Genomic DNA, 18,402 nt, shown 5'->3' on the forward strand with positions numbered 1-18,402 from the left:
TTTTTTTTTTTTCTGATTTTGCAGCAATTTTTGAAGTTATGGAAAATAAAATTCCATGCTTTAATAGATAGCAGTCTCTAGTACTACAGTAAGTAAAACATTCAAGCTTAATTAATGGTGTTTTTGGTGTGACTAATCATTTTTGGATAAAGTGATGCGCATATTGAATGGGACAAAGTACTACCTATTGAATGAATTTAATAAAGTATTATTTACAGCTCAGCAGAGGGATTCTGCAGTCCCTTAATTTTATCCCCATGGGTAATGGGTATTATTTACACACTTTTATACTGCAATATTTTACTTAAATAAAAATAACTAAATATAATATTCTAAAATGAGAAAGTTCTACTTTGATTGAAATTTATTTAGAGTTAAAATGTTTAAAGTTAAAAATATTTTTTGTGTGGTCTTTATGTATGTATCTATATATTTAACTACATTTACAATTAATAAACTAATTTGAAAAATGGTTGAATTAAATACGTTTTTTTAAATTCTTTTATGTTTGTCCCATTCAATGAGACATACTTAATGAATGGGACAAATGTCATGCTCCAATAAAACTCTCTTTTTACCAATAGCTTAATACAAATCCAATTTTTTTGTTTTAATATTATTGAGCAAGAGTCGGTGGTTATCAAACATATTTAAATATATATATATTAAGCAATTTTATCTACGTTTAAAAAGCATTTTGCAAAAACTGTCCCATTCATTGAGGTTTTCCCCTACTGTCAAAAATTTTGAAAAGAAGTTTGTGAACTAGCTTAATATTTAATTTTCAGAAAAAAAGACAATGAATCAACTGCAAGTAGACGTGGTCGAAAACCATTTGCATTTGATAATAGTTCTAACAAAACTAAAAAACGGCGTGTATCTTGTTTAATTGAATCTCATTCATCCAGTGAATTATTTTTTGCTGCTAATAAAAAAATCAGAGATGAATCTATTGTTATTGCTACCAAGAACGTTTTAAATATTTCAAATACAGATAAAGCAACTAAACATTCAGTAAATCAACATCACACCAAACAAAACATAAAGCATTTCCTTCAGATGTTTTACAATTACTTAAACAATCTTCCAACGGTATTATTGTTTTACAATTTTTTTGATGTCATTTAAAATTGGTTACGTTTTCTTGCACTATTTTTTGCTTTTATTATTCCTAAAACATTATTTATCTAAATACTCAATTGTTATTCAATATAGGTGGGTGAAAAGTTCAATAAAATATTCAAATATCAATTTACCACTTTGTAACTAAGGAAAGTATCCGGTAACTAAGCGATATAAGTATCCATAGCAATTAAATTTAAAAAGTTATCACTTATACAATTCCTTTGAATTAACAAAGCACATAATAAATCAAAAAACATAAATTTGTGGTACTTAAAGAACTGACTGAAAGTCAAATCCAAAAGAGTGTACAAAAGCAAAACTGAAACAGGGAGATGCAATGATATATATTAACTAGATGTCTAACTTCACATTAATTCCGTAAGAAAATGTGAAGCAAGTTTTTAAAGATTGTAAAGCCGGTAGCCGCAGCAAAGAAGAAAGATTTCTGGCAATGTTAACTTTAAACATTGGAGATATTAATATTGAACATATTTATTAAATGTAGGTTGAGTGTAATTGAACATATTTATTAAATATAGGTTAAAAGTAACTGACGTTACTTTTAATCTACATTTATAAAATTACCCAATACTAAATCATTTCACAAAATCATTCCAATTTGATTAAGTTTTAAACACATTTTCTAATTTAACTGACACAAATATTTTTTTGTTTTGTTTTATTTTTGCTATTCGTTTTTCCATAATATCTGTTAACCAATCAGATGTTGGTGGCAAAACAAGTTATTGTCCAATCATATGCTGGTGGCAAATAAAATTTGCTTCACTCTTTTTCGGAAGATAGACATCTAGTTAACATATATCATTGGGGAGACGTTATAAGCAGAAGCAGAGAAGGTGTAGTGGTTACTAAATGGAAAGACAAAAGAGACGTGCTAATGATTAGCAACTTGCATTCGTTGCAAATGATTGAAGTGACAAACAGGAGAGGAGAGAGGAAAATGAAACCCAACATTATTAAAGATTACAATCAATATATATCAGGAGTAGATAGGCCGGAACAAATGGTATCATATTATAATTGCCTAAGAAAGACAATCAGATGTTATAAAAAAGTAGCACTTCATCTCTTTGATACTTTTTTGTTTAATGCTTACTGCCTAAACAGCAAATATGGGGTAGAAAAAACAATTTCCTTACTTAAGTTTAGAGAATTAGTTGTTACAGATTCATTGGGTGAACGTTTGAATGAAATTGTGCCTCGAATCACCAATAATAGTTTCCACTACTTGTCTTCAATACCACCGAATGAAAAGAAAAAAAATTCCCAACAAAACCATGTCGAGTCTGCTCTAAAATAAAACGTAGAGAAACACGATATGAATGTGCTGTTTGTGAAAATAGACCTCCGTTATGTATTGGCGAATGCTCCAGAATGTATCATTCAAAAGAATAGGTTTACACTTAAATTTTCATGAAATAAAATTAAATCAATATCAATATTTTACTTTTATCTGTTTTAAGCTATTTCTGTCTTTATCCGTATTTAAATTAGGTTCCCTGGATTTTTAAAACAAAAACTTGAATGTAATATTTTCTGAAATCAAATGTGAAGCTAAGAAAAAAAAAAAAATGAACAGACAAACCCAGTCATGCACAAATATTATTTGAAATAAGTTAGTATAACTACGAGTTTACTCGTAGTTGGCAAATATCAAAGTCCCGCTAACTACGAGTATACTCGTAGTTGGCAAATAAATGACGCCAACTTACATCGAGTATACTCGTAGTTAGTAGCGGAAGTGTTAAGAGATGATACAGATTTACAAGAGAAACTTTTTTTACTAGCTAATGATACTATAACAAACTTTTTTTAATACTAGCTAATGACATTATTAACAACAATCTAAACAATTGAGGCTACTGGTTTATTCCAACTGAGTAGATATTCAAGAAATGGTTTCCGATAATTGTACTTTCTTTTTCTAGATTTAAATTATTTTTTTAAGTAATATATTATAACAACAAATAAGATAATAATAAAATCAAGTAACAATAAATAAAGTACTTTACATTTAAAATTTTATAATCTGATTTAATTAAGTATACTCTTTTAGAGAGTAATAGGAGATTTGTAGGAACTGAAAGTTAATCAGTCAACTGTTTGTCGAGTGGTTAAGTAATTTCAATTCTAATTGCTAACTGTTGTGGTTTTAATGTGCGTCATTCTTGCTAATTATTGACAAAAGTCATACATTGTAGTTTTCTTATTATTATAACGTTTTTTTGTAAAAGGATTATTAATTATCGACAAGAGTCGCAACTTGCAATTTAAAGATATATATATATATATATATATATATATATATATATATATATATATATATATATATATATATATATATATATATATACATATATATAGCGAACAATTTCTATTTTAAGCAATTAGTTGAGAAGAAAGAATTAACAACATAAGTGGTTCTTAAATGCGTTGAACAACACTAACAAAAGAAATCAGTTCATAAAGTTTCCAAAAAAAGCTGATTCTTTGATAATTCAGCAACTGTGGTAATAAGTTTTCATGGATATCTGCATTTTGCTATTTCCTGCAAAGTTTGAAATTTTCTTTGATAAAGAAAATATTTATATTTGTCAACCATTATTTAGATTTTACCGAATTCAAAGATTCCCAGAATGCATCGGAGCAAAAGATTTGTGGGACGCATATTTCTATAATAAATCTGGAGAAAAACCCAGAAATATATCGAAACAGAAAGGGATTTTTTTCTTTGAATTGCCTGGTCATTGCAAGTACTTCAAAAGAAATCTTATCTGGTTATGTTAAATGGCCTGGAAGGACTCATGATTCAGGAGTTTTAGCAAACTCAGCTATTAAACAAGTTTTAGAAGCTCGTCAGCTCGTTCATGTTACAGGTGATTCTGCCTGTCCTTGCGAATAGTATTTAATGGCAACTTTTTCTAACCCAAAAATGAAAGTGAAATCTGAAACAATTACTGCTTGAGAAGGACACGCATGTCAGTTGAATGTTGTTTTTGTATATTAAAAAAAAGATTTCCTTGTCTTAACATTTCCTTATAAACAAAACTGCTAAATTCCATAGCCATAATTATATCTTGTTTTATGCTTCACAGCATTACCTTTCTACAAAGCTATTATTGGGAAGGCCGTTAATTACAAAATGGCAATGAAGAAGATGGCGCTAAAGCATTCACAAAAGATATTTTTGGAAAAGAGAAATCAAATTAGGGACCAACTTTTATAAAAAAAAACAAAAAAACTTTGTGTCCGATTATAGATAGGTCAAGGTATTTATATTTATGTCAATAAATAAAAATACCTTGACATATATATAACCGGATATTACATGCCAATGAATTAAAACATTTCAAAAAATTGGTTATTGCAAAAAAAACTAAAGCTTGTCAACAAAAATGGTGCTTTATATTTAAACTCAGTGTTTGAAAATTCATAAAAATCAGTTTAAATATCTCATGCAACAGAAATAAGTTTTTTTGTAGACCGGTGTAACAGATTCACTTTGACTCATTCTTCAATCTTTTTGACATAAATTTTAAAGTTCGACTTAATCAAGTCAGAGTTAAGAAATTAGCTTTAGCGAATGTGTAAACGAAACGTGAAAATTTCAAATGCGCGTTTGAGCATGGACGTATAATAGATGGACGTGCAACTCATTGTTTTACATCAAAGAGATCGTAAATCAGCGGGCCATGCGAGTTTCCGACAAACTCTACATTTTCGCCCGTCAACAAAAAAATCTATTAAAATGGCTGCCCGCAGTTTTAAAACAGAAACTCTGATCACGTAGTATTTGTTTAAACTTTTATAGCATTTGTTTAATAAGACTGTTTAGGTAAAGTAACTAGTTCACGCGTTGAAAAATTACTAAACAAATTACACCAAGATAAAGAAAATTTGTTGTGAGCACGAACAGATTTTATCATTTTTTCAAGACGAACATTTGTAAGCTTTTTAAACTTTTTTCGTGTAAACAAAGCCCGTAAATGATAAAATAGATCTGCAAGGATAATTTTAAAATAACTAAAAAAAGTATAGCGAAATTTAAAAAATCTGAAATAAACTTTTTGTCAAGATCTGGTTTCATTCAACTCCTTGGTCCTTCATTCACCAGCCTTAATTTTGTGTATTTTTTTAGTATTTTTTCCGATATGTCATCATTTTTTGCCTCGACTACTCTTTAAGTTCCATAGTATATATTCCACTATGCATTATTTTTTTATAAGTGTATTTTCTAATGGGCTTTTTTATAATTCATTTGATAAAGACAAACTTTTTAAAAAGTTATTCAAATTTATAATTATCTTGCAAAATGCGGCCAGATTGTTCATGTTTTTGCTTTTCATATTTAATACATTATTTCATTTGTCATATGGAGCGCATAATAACCCATTTGTTTTTGTCAAATAAAATTTAGTGTATATATAACTGGTAAATCATATTATGTTAAAATTAAATTCTTAGTTATTCTTGCGGTTTGCCATAAATTGGTTTTGCTAAATTCTTTAAAACTGTGACAAATTATTTTTTTCTTTAATTCATTTATATTCATTTTATGAATAAGTTATTTTTCCTTAACTGTATTTATTTCTGTTGTTAAACATAAAAATAGAAAGTTCTATAATATTCATAAACTAGAAGTCTACAGCAATATAATACATGGAGTAGTTGTTTGTGCATGAAGCCATTGTGCTCTTGGTAGCTACAAAACTAGTTGATATTTTGTATTATTTATTATATCTCTAGTTATACATGTACTAAAGTAGTTAAGTATATAATCTCAATTTCTATATCATCATCAGCGTTATTTCTTAAAATATTAAGAACGCCTAGGTATATAAAATTAAGCTTAACACTCGGTTTTATCTTGAACAACTAAAAGAATGCTGATAAGAGTGGTTAGACGAGACCAAGACTTTTCGACGAAGCCAACAGACTTTAATATAATTTAATTTCTTTTGTTTAAAACAAAAGATTTGTAACAATGCGCAACGAGCATGGTTTGCAAAAAAAACAATATCGTTGCACGTCCATCTCTTATACGTCCTTGGTTTGAGTTACTCAAACTTGAAAAATAATCAAGACGTTGAATTTAGGTCGTTTCTCGGAAAATGCAGTTAGCAACTAATAGTGGCAATTCATTTTTTTTTATGGGAAAAACCTTTCGCTGAAACATCCGATGTATAATATACAATTAAATAAAAAGTCAACAACATGGTAAATAAAGAAAAAAAACGGTCTTGTCATGTATTTTTAAATTATAAATTCATTTTGGCACTTTCAGTTCCAAATCTTAAGTTGTAACCAACAGTTGGTCATATATACAACTTAAGTGATCACGACAATCTCTCTCGATTTCTCCATTTAAAGAAATTCCATTAGAAGTAATAAACATGGAAATGTTCTAGAAAACATAGAAAAAAGCAAAAATATGAAGAAGAAAGTAAAACTATGAAGAAGAAAGAAAAAGTTACATGGTAAAATGTGATTCCTTTCTTTGCAGTGAAATTGTAATTTATACTCTGATAATATAAATTACATTTTCACTACAGGTAATGATTTATTTGTTATCTTTTCTTTTTTGTAGTTATGACTACAAAAAAGAAAAGATAACAAATAAATGTTATTATAAGCTGCTTTTTATTTGTCTATTCGGTTTTCTTTTAGTAAAGTGTAAACTTCGTTGTAAAATTTTTATGGTCTGAAGTGTTATCATAAACGAATATAAATTTCTAAATGTAGATCCACCAAAGACCTTTTGCTTACTTTTTAAATATTTGTAAAATGAATTCTAAAAGACGAATTTTCAGTCACCAAGAAAAATCACTTCTGATCAATATAATTAAAGGTTACAAAGACATCGAAGAAAAGAAGACAGACAGAGCCTGCCTCAAAAAAAAAAAAAAGAAAACTTAGTGGGAAGAAATAACCCAATTATTCAACAGTAAAAAAGTATCGGAGTTAAAAAAAATCAAAAAGAACTAAAGAAATGCTGGATGAATTCAAAGCAAAAAGTAAAAAAATTGGTTTCATTTGTAAGTAACAAAAAAAAACAAAGATTATTCTTACAGGCTTGATTTTTTTTATAACCGAACTTAAGTTCGAATCGAACTTTAAAATTCAAGTCTAAAAAAATTTTAAAATCAAAGATAGTCAAAGATGATATATTAAACCTATTTCCATTAGCCATAGAGAGAAACGTACCAGCCAGTTGACACATTAGTTATAAAATAAATGAGGAATCAAACCAAAAATGACACATTAGAATTGTATCATAAGTATGAAGATGATTTGTGCGAAGGATGCAAGAAATTTACTTAATACTGAGTTCAAATTACCTAAACTATATAAGCAACATGTATTTGCTCGTCTCGTCTCTAATAAAAAAAATAACGAGACGCAGATGCTTACAAAAAATTGGTAATAAAGCCCTCACAACTTTTCTATAAATTAAGTGCCCTTTTTTAAATAATATTAAATTGCAATAATTTTTTATTTCAAAAGTATAAATAATTGTTTCATAAAACTTTTATTTTGTATTTTATAGTTAAAAGAAGTAAAAAAAATGTGATTTTATTTTAAAAGAAATCTGAAAAATGTGAGATTTTTATTTAACTAAAATAGAGTACTTTTAATTTAAATAAAAGTGTATATTTATTTTGAAGATAATCTTTTGGCTCTATATATTTCAAATTAACTAAAAAGAAAAAAAAAAGTCTGATTTTTTTGTTTAAATTTAAGGACTTTTCTAAAAAAAAAGGTAGTAAGTAATTGTATTTTTTTGGTTTGTATATCAGCTAAAAAAATGTTCCACCGAGTTCCAAAAATATATACATTTTTTCTAGTTAATTAACATTTCTACTTTTAAATTATAAAGGGATTACTGCGGTCTCCTGCGGTATTGGAAGTTATTAAAGAAATTCAAATGTTGATAAACACTTAAAAACCTTGTTTTCCGCCATTTTTGAAAGTATTATTTGATAAGTACAACATGTTTGAAAAAGCTTAACTGAACAACTTTACTTCCTGTAATATAAAGTTAATTAAGTAATAGAGTGTTATTACAGTATGTAACAATGTGACAATTGTTAAAGCCATCACAAAATAAAATTTTAAACAGTGGGAAATAAAAAAATATATAATATAATTTAAAATGTTTCTGATATATTAGTTTTATTATATTGATGGTTCTTAAAAACAATAACAATGAAAAGATTAGATCTTATCCCAAATATACGTGAATTAGGAGTGGATAAATTAAGATTATGCAAGGATTTACTTAATGAAATAAAAAATACTGAAGAAATTCGCAAAAAAAACTTAAATAAAGTAAAGTTTGCTTTAGTTATATTTATTTTAAAGGTGAAGGAAAAACTAAAAAAATTTGGACGAAATTATGATACATTTATACAAAAAGAAAACCGCTGGCCTCAAAGAAATCTTATGAACAATAAAAATAGTCATTTTGGTTCTGAAAGGCCACATAAGCAATATAGTGTTCTTGGAGAGCAAAGCAAAAGAAAAAAAAATAATAGAACTAGCCACTGAACATCATGAAGCTCTATTTTTAGATTCTGCAAAAAGTACAAATGCTGCTGGAGGAAAAAAAAAGCTTTTATTTTAAAAATGTTTTAGAGATAGAAAAAGTTGATAAAACTTTGGATAAAATCTTTCCCATTATTATGAGTGTAAAGGAAGCTCTTGCATTAAAAATGAACACTGATCTCAGCGATAAACAATATCAAATGATCAGAAACTCAGCTCTTGTACACAATGTACATATTTATCCTACCTTGCACGATATTTTCGTGGAAAAATTGAAATGCTATCCTGAGAATATACATTTTTCTAAAGTTTCTGCAAAGTGTACTCTTCAAAGCATGCTAGATCACACTGTGAGTAGAATAACTGAAATGATTGATATGCCTAATTGTGGTCAAGGTAATGAAATATTTGGAGTTTTATATGGAAAGATTGGTTTTGACGGAGCATCAAGCCAAAGTATTTATAAACAGAAATACGAGACAAGCAACCCAAGTTTAGAACTTAAGAGTAAAGAAAATCTTTTCAGTACAGCTTTTGTGCCTTTATTGCTCAAAATTGAAGATGGCGAAATTTGGAAAAATGGAAATCTTTCAAGTTGTCACTTTTGTAGACCTCTTCATCTACAATATAAAAAAGAGTCCAATTTTATCCAGAGAAGAAGAATCAAATCTAAAAAATCAAATAAGTACCTTAAAGACGTTTTGTAACTTTCTTCCTGCAATATCAAAAACTTTAATACCTTTAAGTTTTTGATATTGCAGGAAGAAAGGTGATCTTTAATATCAGCTATAGAGTTGATCTTACAATCTTTGATAACAAAGTAGTTAACGCACTTATAGACACAAAATCCATTCAATTCTGCAATATTTGCAATGCTAAACCCAACGAAATGAACAATATTGATTTATTAAAAGCAAAAACTGAGAATGAGTCAGCCTTGGGGTTTGGAATTTCAGATTTGCAATTCTGGATAAAATGCTTGGAATTTATTCTTCATTTGAGCTATAAACTTGAAATTAAAAAGTATGAGCCAAAAACAATTGAGGAAAAATTATCTGTAGACTTAAAAAAAAAGAAGAGATTCAGGTACTCTTCAGAGAACGGTTAAGCTCATATGTTAACATGCCTAAAACTGGGTCTGGAAATACCAATGGCGGCAATACTGCCAGAAGAGCATTTAAAAATAGTAAAGTTTTTTCTGAAATTACTAAAGTTGATTGTGATATAATTGAAAAATTGCAGTTAACCACAGTGTAAATTTTGTTGACCCTCAAACAGGTGTAACAACAAATCATATTGAAGCGATGTGGTGTCGAGCAAAAGCGAAAATCAAAGCAATGATGGGATCTACCAATCGTGAGATGATTCAAGACTACTTGTCAGAATTTATGTGGGCGCAGCGTTTTAGTGAACACTGTTTCTTTTATTTTTGGAGCGAAGTTGTTTCAAGTTATCTTGTCTAACCCCCGCTAACGAACGTTGTCTTTGTCAACCTTATTTTAACAAGCTAGAAAACTATTTATAAAAAGAGAAATTAGCAATTACAAAATTATAAAAACGTTTTAATTAATAAAAGTGGCTACTTTTGTAATAGCTATGTGTTTAAAAACTGTATTTGTTACAGGAATGTTTTAATTTTTAGTATTAAAAACCAGGCTATTCATTGTTAACATGGAAGTGGTTTTTGAATTATGGACTTAAAACTAAACATGTTAAGAAAATGGCGAAATTAGCGTTTTGGTAGGGTTTTTTTTTTCTTCGAGTCAAAGAGCACTTTGGGTTGGTAAAAAAACAAAATGGATACCAATTTTCTTCATTTTAAACAACGATTTTTCATAATCTGCAACAAAAAAAGGGGGGTGCGAAAGTGCACTAGCGCCTTAATTTTATATAAATCTAGACTCAGAAGATTTAAATATTGAATGTATAGGACTAGTTGATAATGCCTTGTCTTCTATATTATAAAAATAAGTCAAAGTGAATCTAATACACAGGTCTATAAAAAAAAACTTTTTTCTGTTACACGAGATATTCAAATTGATTTTTATGTATTTTTAAATGCTGAGTTTAGTTTTTAAATATGGAGTTTAAAAGCTCCGTTTTTGTTAACAAGCTTTAGTTTTTTTTGCAATAATCAATTTGTTAATTTTTTAAAAATCATGTTTTTCATATGTATTTTCATTCAATAATTGGAAAAAAGTAACCATGTCATTATTTTAGATCAATTATATATGATGGCTTTTTCAAATCGACATAAATGCAAACATAAACTTAACTCATTCTGTTATATCTGTGGTTGCTATGCACTTGTTCAACAAAGACGAAACATTACTAGTTTTATAAAACTTAGCATATAAATCGTATTTTGATATTAAACTTGGTGACCAAGACAAAAATTGGGCTCCACATACTGTGTGTCATATTTGTGAAGAAAGTATTCGAGATACTTCGAGGACAAAAGGAAAAAGAAAGAATTTACCTTTTAGAGTCGCCATGTTTCAGAGAGAACCACTAAACCACTTTGACGACTGCTGCTTTTGTCTTGCTAATACTACTGGTATTGGCAGAATAAAGAGGCAAAAAATTTACGCCTGAAAAACTTTTAAAATTACAAATTCTTACAGTTTACTGTGACTACACTTAACTGCAAAAATTAACGCACTACTTAAAAAATCCGACTTATTTTGAAAAATATTTCCCGGATATGTCAATTACAAACATGCTTTAAAACCTAAGGTAGGATACGTAGTTAATGGTCCAAATACAGTTGATAATAATAAAGTAAAGTGTTCTGTTCTATCTTCGCACTTGTTAAAAGTCGTCGCTGAATTATATAATAATAAAAGATTTTTAAGAGATAAGTTCAGGGATCTGCTATATGGCAAAACTACAAGCAGAAGAACTTAAAAAGCATTTAGATACTTGTGCTAAGAACGAAGATATCCAGAGTGCTAGTTTATAAAAGTTTATAATAGAAGAGGATATCTAACTTTTTCTATTAGTTAAAGATAATTTATTTGGAAAAGTAAACAGCTTTTTCATGTGATTGCGAAAGCATTTCAGATGCTATTGTTTTAATAAAGTTTTTTAAAAGTTTTTATTCCATTTTTGAGTTTGACTAACTTTACAGTAAATATGGCAGCTAACTTAAGTTTTGCAATGTTGCTTTGAACATGCAATGCCTTCCTAACTTTAAAAAACGCTTCATTGGAACTATCAATAATTTTCAAGGAATACAAAAATAAAATGTAAGACACAAAACAAAAACTTAAAATAAACTTTTTAAAAGTTAAAATAATATCAGTCAGACTTAAAAATGTGTTATTTATAACCTGAAAATTTTTATTCATTTTTGGTAGTGGGCAGGGAGTTTGTTTTCAAATATTCTAAAGGATATCCATCTAATAGTATTTCATTTCTTGATTTCAATGGTTTCACTTTTATCTTTTTCACAGAGTTTCTTAGTTTTTTTTTCTGTTTAAGAGGTGCTATTCATTTCATCATCTTTTTATTTTTAAATATTAATCAGTTTTAAATTTAAAACAAAAGGTACATACTATATTCATCAATTATTGTCCTTTTTTGAACTGTTTACAATAATGATTAAAAAAAAAAACAAACCATACCACAATTGTTTAGCTGCTTTGTATATAATAGAACAGCTATAAGAAAAAGAAAAATATAGAAGCTGTGTCATTTTTGGGAGAAGTTTTCCCTAAGACCAGCAATTTACTCAGGTATTTTTTGGTTTCCTATTTCAACTTTTAGTTTTAAAGTATTTAAAAATTAAAAACAGCAGCTTCTCCCTTTTATGTTTGTTTGTGGTAGATGTCCAATTTTTAAAGTTGGACTGTGCTCGTATTGCAATTGCAAATAAGTTTGATCTTTATTTCACTGAACTTTAAAAACTTTTAAGAGTGACGGCTGTTTTACCCGATGCTCTTCAAATGTTATGCAACTAAATATTTGTTTAATAAACCTTGTCAGGACTTGAAAATTTTCTTTGGTTTCTACAGTAAGAGTATAAAGGAAAATAAATCAATACTACTTTTTTTTTGAGGAGATTAATATTCCTTTTCTTTGCTTTCTGAAAAAAAATTGTGCAGAGCTGATAAAATTTGTCAATGCTTTTAGTCGAAGCTTTATAAGTAATTTCCAAATGCTTTTCTATTAATTTTTTTAGAACCGTATTTAAATATAATTTTTTTCATTATGAAGGCGTTATGTAACTCGATTGGAAACAGTTATCAAAGAGAAGATAACAATAATTGAATCGGAAATTATTATTTTTGACTTTTACCAAGTGTATTTTCTTTGGCAGTTATTTCATTCTTTAATATTTCTAAAACATTATTTATATTACAAGCGTGACTTCCGGTTAATTCTCGATTTACAGTTAAATTTAATTCTTCTGGGAATTTTTCAAATAGGTATTATTTGTAGGGATTTAATTATTATATATATATATATATATATATATATATATATATATATATATATATATATATATATATATATATATATATATATATATAATTATGATATATAAATATAATACAAAAAATATAATTTTCTAAACTCTGAATTTGTATTTCTGTCGTATAAAACATTTTTCTTATGTTGTTAATATTTTTAACATCCTTAATTTTTACGAGCGATAATTTTTTCCTATGAATGAAAATAAGTAATTGCTTATTGGAATATCTATTTTTAAATATATTTGAACCTTCTTTATAATTTTCGTTAAATTAGGTTAATCCTGTAATGGCAGATACGGCCTGACCTTTTACTAAATTCCTAAGATATGTAATTTTTTGCGTATTAGATAACTCCATATTCTTATTTATAGCGCAATCAATATTATCATAAACGGTTAGCCAATTTTCTTGTTTGTCAAAGGTCTCTAATTTGAGAGCGGGAAGCTGAACTGTCTTGTTAATAATCTTATTTGAAGTTATATCTTCTGCATTACTTTTATTAATAAAATTTTCTATACCTAAAATCGATTGCTTATAAAAGATGGTAAACTCCGTACTCGTAATTTCTTTTTGTTCTAACTCCTCATCCGCTTCAAGCAAAGATGATATATCGCAATCAAACTGTGTAATTTTTAAATACTTATCAATGGCTGTATTTTTAAAACTCGTCAACTCATTCAAGCAATCCCCATACAAACTACCAACCATAAGCTACCAAACATAGCTAGCTTGCTCGAAGACCCGCCTGACTGAATTGATGGCCACAGTTTGTGCTCTACTTTTATTGCCAAGATTATAAATAATGAAATTAAGAAAAGAACCAATTGTGTTATATATATAAATGGTATATGGCTTTAATAACAACTTTATGGCCTTTCAAATTGAGAGCTCGATCAATTACTTAATAAAGCCACGTATCAACAAAATAGGCAGTCGAACTGAACCCTCGTGGTAAAATTAATGATAAATAATAATAGCGACTTTAACCTCTACTCTACATTTACACTTAAAAACTAATTTAATTTTGCTACATATACTTTGATGAATGACTTAAACAAACTTATATCCTTAATCCTTATTAATATCTTATTTACAAATTCCTTAATTACTAAGAATGTCTTAAATAAACTCTTAATAAACATGAAATAAATATTACAAAGTATAATATTTCAAAACAAAATTCAATCTCTTTAATCAAATTCTTATTCAATTTTAAATTAATGAGTTTAACAAAATTTTTTAAATTTTATTCAAAACAATGTAATTATCATATAAAAAACAATAATAAGGAATAATAATCTGTAGCTAACGACCGACAAACGATCCAAAAGTCACAATTCAATTCTAATAAATTTTAATTGTATCTTTAAAAAAAATTCTCATAAACAAATAACAAACTCACTTAGCTGATTTATTGATCTTAGCACTTTCTTTATATACCGCAATTCTTTTTTTTTCAGTCTATATCGTGGACTTTTAGAGTCTCTCCGTGGCCTCCGTGGCCTGTTTTACTTACGAATGGACATGCAAAACGGTTTTAACTGTTTATCATGAATATCAAAATATAAATACAGCTAAACACAAAGAAGATATCGCAGATATCTTAGCTAGTAGTAGATGAAGTGCTCGAGTCTGTTGCTGTTTGATAGTTGACGGTAAAAACATAATCATGATATTTATAATCATGATATTTATACCTATTCCCAAGGGGAACATTAATTAATTATATAATACTAACCAATCCAAACACAAAACGTTTAACACGATTTGATTAGCGCAACAATCCTAGTTGATTATCACCTACTTAAGTTTAACGCTTAATTCCTTTAACGTTTTTTGCTAAAGCTGTCAATATAAAGGTCGTTTTTAGAAGATTATACTTCTCGTAGACCGGCGAAAACCGTTCTAATTTAAAGTATTGCATAACTTGTAATAGACACCTGTTGTAGAACCACGTATAACAGACAATTTATCATATATAGCTACAATTTTTCGTGTATATGGATATTTGCGTGCATCAACAAAAGAACATAATGTAACAAAAACAAATAAACCCTACTCCATATTGCGCCTAATTCAAAACTTAACCGGTTGCAACTGGATTGTCCTGAACTTTATAGATTTTTTAGATTTTTTTTTTTTAATTTTTAAGACTTTTTAGACTTTTTAGATATTGCTCAAGCCGGCGATATTAGTTTAGTTGAACAGATAGATAATATGTCGAGATTAAATGATAATGATTGGAATAAGTAAAAGGCAACTACAAAAGCAAAAAAAATGAAGATAGAAGGAAAAATGCTGAGTTACATAAAAATGTAAAATTATTACTTTCAGAGGATAAGTCTTGTAATGCAATTATGAGTTTGCTAAATTGCTCATGAGGTTGAAGTTGCTAAGTGTCAACTGATTAATAAGTTAATGATAGATCTTTTACTATATCTTGCTTGCAAAATATCATTAATGTTGACATACTTTATACCAATGCGACTTAACTTGAACAAATATCAGCTTTCTTATGGGAAGAACAAATACTAATTGGCAACCTATCGATAGGTTTACCGCTCTTTTTTTCACTTAATTGGGAAAATGTACTATAATACACAAGTAAAAATAACAAAACACACTTACAGAACAGTTAAACAATTGGAAAGTTTATACCGAAGATTTAACTTTATTTATGTTTTTATTCCACTAAATATCTGTACTGTTCTCCTTCTGAAGATCAAAAGATATGAACTGAAAATTATTCAAAAATAAGATCTCATTGCTTAATCTATGAGCCGTATTTCTATCAAAACAAAACTAAACAATCATTTATCCTGTTTTTTATTGCATTATATTTATGAGCATACAAAGAAAACCAAGATTGCTTTTTTAATTTGTCCGTTTTTAAACATTGTTAATTTTTATGAACTAAAAATATATTGTTTCTGTTTTTTTTTTTTTTACAAAACAGTTATCTTATGTATTGTGTACTTTTAGCTCTTGGTTGTTCATTTTACTGTTAAAATTAACTGATATCTACAATAGTGATCATTAAAAGAGTTTGGGTAGATTTTATATGATTTATCAGTACTATTATTGACAAGAATTGGTTAAAAACTTGTTTATTATAACTAACATGGACAGAAAATATTAGTTGGTTGAATTTAGAGAACAGAAACTGAAAAACCTCTTCTTCAAGTAATCAACCTTTACCACAAAAAAGAAAATGATTAAGTTAATATTCTGAGATTACATAAATAACTTCACATATAAAACAGAAACCAGCTTAAAGTAAATCATACCATTATACATTGAAGAGCACTGAAGTCTCCTTTAAGATTGAGTTTTTCTTTTACTTCCATAGCACTTGTTGCAATATCAGAATATTTTTGCATCAAGAAGACAGTTTTGATTTTTTTCATGCAATTCTCAAATTCGTTCATAGTAAAGTTAAGATTTAAATAGTCTAAAAGAAGCTTAACTTCTTGGGCACACTCTTGAATATCATAGTCTGAAAAAATGGCATATAACTTTGAAGGATGTTTTTTACAAGAAAAAATACTGTGAAAATTACAAAAGCTTCTAAAAGTTTGTTTTAAACCTTACATTTACTCTTCCTTTCATATTTTCTATACATGTTTTATAAAATTTCAGTTTTTTCATCGTTCAGTTTCTTTCTAGTTTGTGCAGTTGATGAAATGGTCGCTGATATCTCTTCTTCTGTAATATATTAATGAACTTCATAATTATTATAAGAGTGGTGAAAAAAGAGTTTATGGTTCATACTTAAAACTATTATCCGATTTGCTTTTAAATATGTTAAACAACAAAACCATTTACTCAAACACATTTTACAATTTTTTGAAAAAATTTAAAAACTCTATCAACATTTTTTTATCTTTTATACCCCACTCTCACACACACAAGTAATAAAAATTTAACAATGAATTTCACTTTAAATTCAAGGGAAAAAAAAATTGTAAAACATGAAAATGTATTAGAAAAACAAAATAAAGTTTGTCAACTTACTAAACTCTGTAAAGTACCTTGAAACTTGATACAATCGAAATAAAGAGTAAAGAAACTTAAAATCTTTTTAGACTTTTAAATATTTTATCATTACATAAAAATCTTATTTAAAGTTTGAACAAAAACTATAAAGAGCACACATTTCTTCAATTGGTTGGGATCATAACGCAAAAAAAACAGTTCAGTGTTTGGAACCCAAGTAGAGTGTCGGGCACTTAAGTACAAATATGTCAAGCGATCTGTACCGTCCGGTATGAGTTAATGTACAGTGATTATTAGCGGTTAAGTATTCTGTGTCTCCTATACCGGCAAGAAGCATGTCTGGTATTAATTAGTCTTAGCTTCTTGACTGGACATGATTAGTCATATAATTAAAACTACTTTTAAAACTATTTTTTCATTCTTTAATTGTGAAAAAGAAATTTTTTTTACCCTCAAGAATATAAAAAAATTGTTCAAGATATTCTAAGTTTTGCTGCCCCACCCTGTAACATATAATACTTTAAAATAATACTTTGAATACTTTTTAAAAGGTTTACATAAAATACATAACTTTTTAAACGGTTTGGTGAACTGGGGTTATCTTTTGGCTAAAACTCTTTAAAAAAGTTTTGTAATTAAATTTTAGCCTTAATTATGTATATTTTTATGGTGTTAACTTAGCCGGAAATTTTCTTGTAATAGAGTTGGTTTGTGTTTTTTTTTTTTTTCTTTTTTGGGGAGAACGATGCTCGGCATATAAAACTAAGAGAGATACAATGGCATAAATATAAAGGTACAAAATGCCTGTTTAAAATTGTCAAATACTTCAAAATTGTAACATCATCTTTTAAAAGCATTTACAAAAAACTCAACAAGATTTAAAAGCTAAAATGACATTCAATAAACCCCCCTGGTCCCCCTACAAAATAATAATAAATAAAAAACGGAATCATTTTGTTCTGCGTGTTTTTTATATTTAAATTTTTTTTATTCCATATATATGTTATGCTTAGTATTTTTTTGGTATTTTCGGTTTTGCGATATTTTTTTATTATTGTAAATCGAAATAAGGAAAGGTTTTTCGGTATTGGGATAAACAGCACCAATTTAACTTTGTTAGACTATAAACTTTACATTAAAAATTTTTACTAATAAACTGTTTATGACTTTTATTTTATTAACCTAAATAGAAAAGAAAACTTTATTTTTAGCAGAAAATGAGGAAACTCGACTATTT

Source organism: Hydra viridissima, unplaced genomic scaffold (genome assembly GCF_058129835.1).
Source record: "Hydra viridissima isolate aposymbiotic clone 2 unplaced genomic scaffold, HvirCarnegie_v1 scaffold_10, whole genome shotgun sequence".
Lineage (NCBI taxonomy): Eukaryota > Metazoa > Cnidaria > Hydrozoa > Anthoathecata > Hydridae > Hydra > Hydra viridissima.